The sequence below is a fragment of the Mus caroli genome, chromosome 9 (assembly GCF_900094665.2).
Source record: "Mus caroli chromosome 9, CAROLI_EIJ_v1.1, whole genome shotgun sequence".
Lineage (NCBI taxonomy): Eukaryota > Metazoa > Chordata > Mammalia > Rodentia > Muridae > Mus > Mus caroli.
Genome location: NC_034578.1, coordinates 92,939,543 through 92,946,983, shown reverse-complemented (window position 1 = coordinate 92,946,983; position 7,441 = coordinate 92,939,543).

Genomic DNA, 7,441 nt, shown 5'->3' with positions numbered 1-7,441 from the left:
TCCCAGCAACCTTTCTTTAGAGAAAGGGCTCTGGCTCTGGAAGGGATCAGTAGCAAAGCACACCTGAAAACTTCTGTCTCTGTCTCTCTCTCTGTCTCTCTCTCTGTGTCTCTGTCTCTGTCTGTCTGTGTGTGTGTGTGTGTGTGTGTGTGTGTGTGTGTGTGTGTGTGTGCGTGTGTGTGTGTGTGTGTGTGAGAGAGAGAGAGAGAGAGAGAGAGAGAGAGAGAGAGAGAGAACAGCTGTTAGTTAGGTTTTCCTGCTTGTTCAAAAGATAATAATTCTAATTTCATCCTCTCCCTTAATGTGTCTATAATGAGACCAGGGATGGTGGTGGGTTGGGCTTCCTCAACATGGCACTGAATTGAACAGATCTGAAGCCTGCCCTGCAAATACACAGCTAATTGTAAATGACTAGAAGCCCTAGAAAAGAGATGGGGCCTGGGAAGTGTGAACTCTGAACTCTGGACAGGATGTCTCCTTAAAGAACCTGAAGCTACTTCCTCAAGAATAGGAAGGAGCCAACCAGGTATGAGCAGAAGAGAAATGCATTCTTCACAGAAGGGCAGCAGGTGTCAAGGCCTTGAAGCAGCAAGGGACTTGGCATGTTGGGAAAATGGCATAGCAGGGAGCCTATCATGTGGGAAGCAAGGCAAAGGACATCTGTAGGGCCTAAGAGCATCTCGGGGCACAAGTCCCTCTGAAGCCACAGAACGAATGTAAAACAAGGCACCATTCCGCCCTAGTCACGTTTTTTTGTTAGTGTTGCTTCTGCTTTCATGTCGAATGGACTGTGGGGCTGAGAAAGGCAGGAGGGCTGTTTGCAGTTGCATGATCTAGGCAGGGATTCCAGGAGGAAGAGCAGACTTCCTTACCAGTGGGGCGAACGTAAGTGGGCAGGAGTGAGGTAAGCACTGGAAAAACGGATGGGAAAAGAAAAATTCCAGAACGTTGTGCTTTAGGAAATTAAAGTATGGCTCAAATGCCTGGGGACAACCAAGGAGAATCTAACAGAAGCAGGTGAATATTCATCTATCAACTGAGTAGTATCCACCCCCCTCCCCAACACACACACACACACACACACACACACACACACGCGCACACACACACGCGCACACACACACACACACATACGCACACACATGCACGCACAGGCACACATACACACATGCACACATACATACACACACACACACCACCACCACCACCACCACTACCAACCCAGCTAATTCTAACAAAGGACTGAAAATGAAGAATTGATTAAATGGGCACTGGAGGATAGAAGACTGAAAGGGGACACTGGAAAAACAGTGGCAACCCCACTAGTAACCCCAAGGGTCAGGACATAAATGAGATTATCAGAAGCAGACCCTCAACTCTGGCTCTGAACTGGGACCCAGCTTTCTTAGACGGCTTCCTGCTCAGGAGCGGGACAGGTAGAAAGCTGAAGGCAGCAGCCACATCTTCACCCACCATTGCCTCACAGAGAGAATCTCTTTCCCTCCTTGATAGATGTTTTGCCCCCTATAGAAGACCCTAGAAATGCCTGGCAAAGGAAACAATGCCACCTGTATTGGTACAAGCCCAGGGTCGCCGGATGGTATACAAAGGTAGCTTTGGGGCCAAGAACCAACAGCTCAAAAACTGATATTAGGCAAGAGTAGATAGAGCTGAAACTGGGGGCTGTGAACACTTAGCTTTTGAGATACTGCTGTGTTATAGAATACAGTGACAGCAAGTGTTCTGAATGTAGCTAGGCTCCGCAGGGTAGCTACAACCCTGCAAAGCTAGCCCTCGCCTTCAGGTTGCTTCTAATCCATAAGACAACAGCCAGACTACAAAGCAATGCTCGGACCTGGCTCCACCTCAGTGTCAACACCAAATGAGTTCCACAGTCACCTACAGAGTCTTTATGCAGTGGCCCAGGCACTGATCAGATCCTGAAAAGCCTGAGGCAGGGGACTGGGGTGATGGGATACAGCTTCTGGCTAGGTTTTGAAGACAAGGTAACAATTGGATGTTGGGGCGCCTTCTACAAACAAAACAGAAGGCAGACTGGAGCGGAAACCAGGCGGCAGCAGCACTCCTTGATCTGAGTTGTTTGGTCTTCATTGCTTACACAGTCTCTCTGGGTCTTAAGAGATGGTGAGAAGTGAAGTTTATAGAAAAATGTCGGTTTCATTTAGACTGCTGCCATCATCTACACAGCTGTTCCTCTCCCAAAGGAATTAATACATGAATCTCAGATACCCCTCAGCATGAGCCTAACTGATGATATGAGAAGGACCTAAGGTTAGTCTGGGAAAAAAGAGAGACTCCAGTGACCCAGCAGGGGGATGCACACAAGGCTGGAAGGAGCCACATCCTCAGCCTGGTGAGAACCCTGTGGCCCCTGAAAATCCCTGTTCTGTCAGACACATGGACTCCTGGGAAAGCAGTTGCCAGCACCTGCCCCCTTTCCCCACAGGAAATACATTCCGGGAGTCATGTGAGCAACTGTACACACGCAGATACACAGGCATGATCTTGTACATATGTGCCAGCATCCATGTCTGCAGTCGCTGCTCCGGAATCATCCTGAGACCCACTGAGGGAGAAAGGAAGTGTGGCTCCCACTTAAACGCTGAAGGCTGGCGTGATCAAGAGAGAGCAGTAGAACTTTGCCAGTCCTGGCTTCCAAGTGGTCTGTTTTGGCTTCTTTGCCAGTGGACATCCAGAAGCTAGGCTGTACAAATGTTCTGGGTAAATAATTAACTCTAGGGGAAAATACAATTTGGAGTGATGCCCAAGGGGCACGTGTTAATGTCAAGCCCGACCCCGACCCAGAAACTAGAGTTGTTTACGCTGAGTTGAAGAAGTTGGCAAATGGGTTCAAAGCAGAGCCGAGCTGTTACGGGTCTGCACCGCTTCACCAGGAGCTACAATGGCTAAATTTTCCTTCATGGGGAAAAAAATTTCATTTAGCTCAGAAATAATGCTTTCTCTCTAAAACTGTGGCTGTTTGGAGGCTTATTTCTTTGATTTTTTTTTTCCTTCCAAGAAATATAATAAAGAAGTCTTTTATCTTAATAAAGTCAGACAGGGGAAGGGTCTCTCTAAGCACTAAAGTAGACAACAAATTCACTCAATAAAAACTAACCCAGGATAGCCCCAGTCTGGCCCACAGTGGGCTGATGTTCAGGAAATGGTGGAGGGAACACCAAGACTCATGCTGGGTGGGCTTTGTCGGGGAGGGGCTGGCTCAAGCTTCACAAGAGCAGGATATTCTTAGGGTCACAAAAATAAGAGAATTGGGGGAGCAGAAAAAGAAAAGTGGGTTTATGAGGGAGCAGAGGGCACCATAGAGGGGTTGGTGGACTCACATGTCTGATACATGAATGAGACGCCAGGGTTCTGACGGCCACGTTGGAAGGGTCCATAAAAAGGATTTTAAGTTGATCCCAAGGTTAATGAGGACCAGACAGTGCAGCGCTGGAAATAAGTCACAGAAGTAAAAAGTAGTGACTGGCATTTCACTGTGTTCCAGGCGTACCGCGCAACTTACAGATGCTGGCTCCTTTCAGGCTCACAGCCCTACGGCGTGGGCACTATTGTCTCTGTTTCACCAGTAAGGGAACTGAAGCCCGGAGAGGTCCCATGACTCAGAAGTGGCACAGATGTGTTGAGTGACAGACTAGCCTTGACCACAAACCTGTGGTGGGTATAAGCTGCCGCTGGTCTTTGCCCGGTCCCATGGCTGAGACTAGGAAGCTCACAGATGGCCCAGAATGAAAGTGAAGGCCCGGGCTGGTGAGATGGCTCAGTGGGTAAGAGCACCCGACTGCTCTTCCGAAGGTCCAGAGTTCAAATCCCAGCAACCACATGGTGGCTCACANTAAGAGCACCCGACTGCTCTTCCGAAGGTCCAGAGTTCAAATCCCAGCAACCACATGGTGGCTCACAACCATCCGTAATGAGACCTGACGCCCTCTTCCAGTGTGTCTGAAGACAGCTACAGTGTACTTACTTATAATAATAAATAAATCTTTAAAAAAAAAAAGAAAGAAAGAAAGTGAAGGCCCAAAGGTGACAAGCCTGCATCAGGACCAACGCCACAATCAAGTCCTCATTTGTAGCTTACGAGTCACAGCAGGGGTTCCGATAACTGCACAATGCTGTCCCTTCCTCTATGTTATCATATTAGGACAGGCCAATCAGCTAAAACACTGAATTCCTCAGAGCAATGTGCTGGATTTAAAGTACTGTGCAGATGACAGGACACCAGTGGCTGAAATACACTTTCACTCATGAAGGAGGCCAGATTAGCCTCTCTAGCCCAGTTCCACCCCGCATGCATGCATGCTGTGGCCCTTCCTTCCTGCACATTGTGCTTTTGTGCATGCTCAGACCTTCCTGCATGCCATGGCCCTTTCTGCTTGCTTTTTTGATTTTCACAGACTGGCCTTTCCTTTCTGCCATCCCCAATACTGTTGTCTCTCCAGTCACAGGTTTGTGTGTCCATTCCTGACGAGGATAAAAAAGTGTCCTGAGTCAGATATTCGCTGCCTTTGACTTGAGTGTTTATTTCCCAGATTAAAACAAGCCCCAGTTCAGCTGAGGGCAGACACAAACGGCTATGATTCATAGAGAGGCAAGCGTCAACTTCTCTGGGGACCAGAGTGCTGAAGGAGGCTTAAAGGTAAGGCCACACCTATTGTGGGAGACCTCACCTCAGAGCCCAGTGGGTTGGCCTCACCTACAGAAGCAAGCTCTTCTTTCCCAGGTCTGCAGGAGCAGCCTGGGTGGCAAACAGAGGGTCTGGTACATCTGTGGGATTCCCAGAAGTGTACCTCATTTGATTGTCACCTAGGAAAAGCAGCAAGGTCAAGTGTGACCTATCATGTCTCTGTCTCTCCTACTCCCTGGAGGGTCTTGTCATGGCTCGGTCTTGGATGTGACTCTATAAAATAGGACAGCAAACCCCGCTGGGAAGGAGAGTCTCAAAGATCATGTGGACACAGGATGAGAACAAGCCCCCTGAGGGTGGCAATGTCACCACGTCTCCATGTGGCTGCCTCTGTCAAGAAGCACTGAAGATTCCCGAGTTCTCTCCAAGACTCTGGGAGAATGGCAGCCCCCAGGGAAACACATGAACACATGCTGATTCTGCACAGGAAGGAGGGCATAGAAGATGCTCTAGAACTGGGCACAATGGCTCGCACCTGTGATCTCAGCATTCAGGAGTCTGAGGCAGGAGGATCCCAAGAGTTCAAGACCAGCCTGAGCCACATAATGAGCTGTAGGGCTTTATAGAAAAATCATGTCTGAAAGCAAAAAAATAAAGAAAAAAATAACAAAAATAAAATTCAGGTTCCAGGCACAGGGGCCAGGGTCGGAACTTAGCTATCACGAGCTTGGTTCCACCCTAAGACCATCGTGTGAAGGCTTATTTTGTAGTTTTTCCAAAGACATCTTGGGAGGCTCATCACTGTCTCCACCACGAGGAGAACTCCTACTTCCAGAGGTCTCTTGACTTAAAAGGACCAACATTTGGGCCCCAGAGCAATGCAAGCGCTTCAGGGACACAGGTAAACCTGAGCTCTGTGGTCAAGGGTAGGCACCACCACTGTGTCAACAAATACAAACCGCGAAAAGCCGCTAAAAGCACACGCCTCTGCCTGTGGGGATAACGGAATACGCTGACATTTAAAGAGCCCCTCAAACGTGGCAGGGTCAGCGATCCCTGTTGCAGTCCAGCGGGCCTCGCTCTGGCCTCTGCCCAGGGTGGGCATCCATGAGGGAGGGTTGCCTAGGCAATGCCTGAACAGTGGGCCTCTACTCACAACTGATGCAATTAAAATGGAAACCTTTAGAGCATGCTTCAAAGAGAAGCAAACTATGCCCTATCAAGGCCCTTATTCCTAATACCTGCAAATAAACCCCAGCTCCAAGTTCCTGGGTTGCTCTGCCCACAGCCTCCCTTCACATGCTTGCAATGCTTTCCTGTTAGCAATGTCTCTAGGCTCCACCCAACAGTTACCTAGCAACAGCTTACATCTCCACCCACCAGGTACAAGTCAGGAGCCAGGAATATAAGACCATTACTGCCCCTGCACCCACATACACACACATGCCTCCCCCCACATGTTCCTGGCAGCTTCTTCTCCCCCCCCACCTTCTCGCCGCCCCCCTCCTCCTTTCTCTGCCTCTACCTCCTTCTCCAGGTCCCCTTCCCTCCCCGCCAATAAACCTTCTTTATCTTAGGTCTTCACATAGCTTGATTGTTCAGTGGGACACCTTGGCTGACCCACTGAGGTGCTCCCTCCCACCGCATTACACTGCCAATTTTATAAAAACACTTTGGTGCCAAAAGACTAGACAGGCTCTTCCGTGTACCTCAGGCATGTGCGCCAGGATCCTAGACAACTATGCTTTCTGGCTCATTGTTCGCTCATCACCCCATCCACCAACAAGTAAGTTTCCCTTTTGGTTTTTTTTTTTAACATCTCCCGAGAAACTGACCTTTCAATGTCCCGCACTCCTCTGATACTCTTAGACACCGGCATTTTCAGCCGCCGCCCTTAATGCTTTCGTGAATCCCGCCTGAGTCACCTGTCCCCATTCCATCACCCTCGAAGCTGCAGCCCTGCTGTTTCCATAGGCCCTGCAGTTTCCATAGACCCTGCTAAGCTATTGTGCCCCTTCCCGCTCTCCTTTTCCTCAAATCTTTCCTGTGGATGGAACCCCTTTCTGTAGCTCGGTTCTCTGCTTTCTGGCTTTTCCAAAAGTCCTGGTGCCAGGCACTGAGCCCCTGTCCACCCCCCATTCACCCCCCACTCCCATCCCCCACTTAGCCAAGCCAAGCTCTGACACACACACACACACACACACACACACACACACACACACACACACACACCGTTGAGTGTGTGACTAAGCACTGAATGGCTTGTGTTCACATTTTTGTCCTCCCTGAGTCTGAGGACACCCATGACTACAGGCTGCAGTGACACTCCACTCCCCCTTTCTCGTCCACAGGAAAGACCCTCTCTTTCCCAGCCCTGGGATGCCTCTCAAAAACTCTAAGTCCTAAACTTATTCGCCTTTCCGATCAAATTTCTGCAAATACTATAAGCCATCGGGAGAAATGGAAAGTGATTCTCTATTTCTCTTTTCTCAAAGCCAAGCCTCGCTTCTTCCTGCCTGGCCTCAATCAAGCCACCCCTGAGATGTTAGGATCATTTCTCTGTGATTCCAAATTCTACTGAGATTCATTTCCTCCGCAAGGAACCAGCTCTCCTAGTGTGGCTAGCCAGTGTGGACCCGTGTTCACCCCTCCCCTATCCTGCCTTCTAGCTTCCCTGCCCCTAGTCTACAGACATCTGCCTGCAGACACTTGCTCAGGCTCCAAATTTTATTTCTGATTTCCAGATTCTCACCGTAAATGATTCAAAAACCTTTT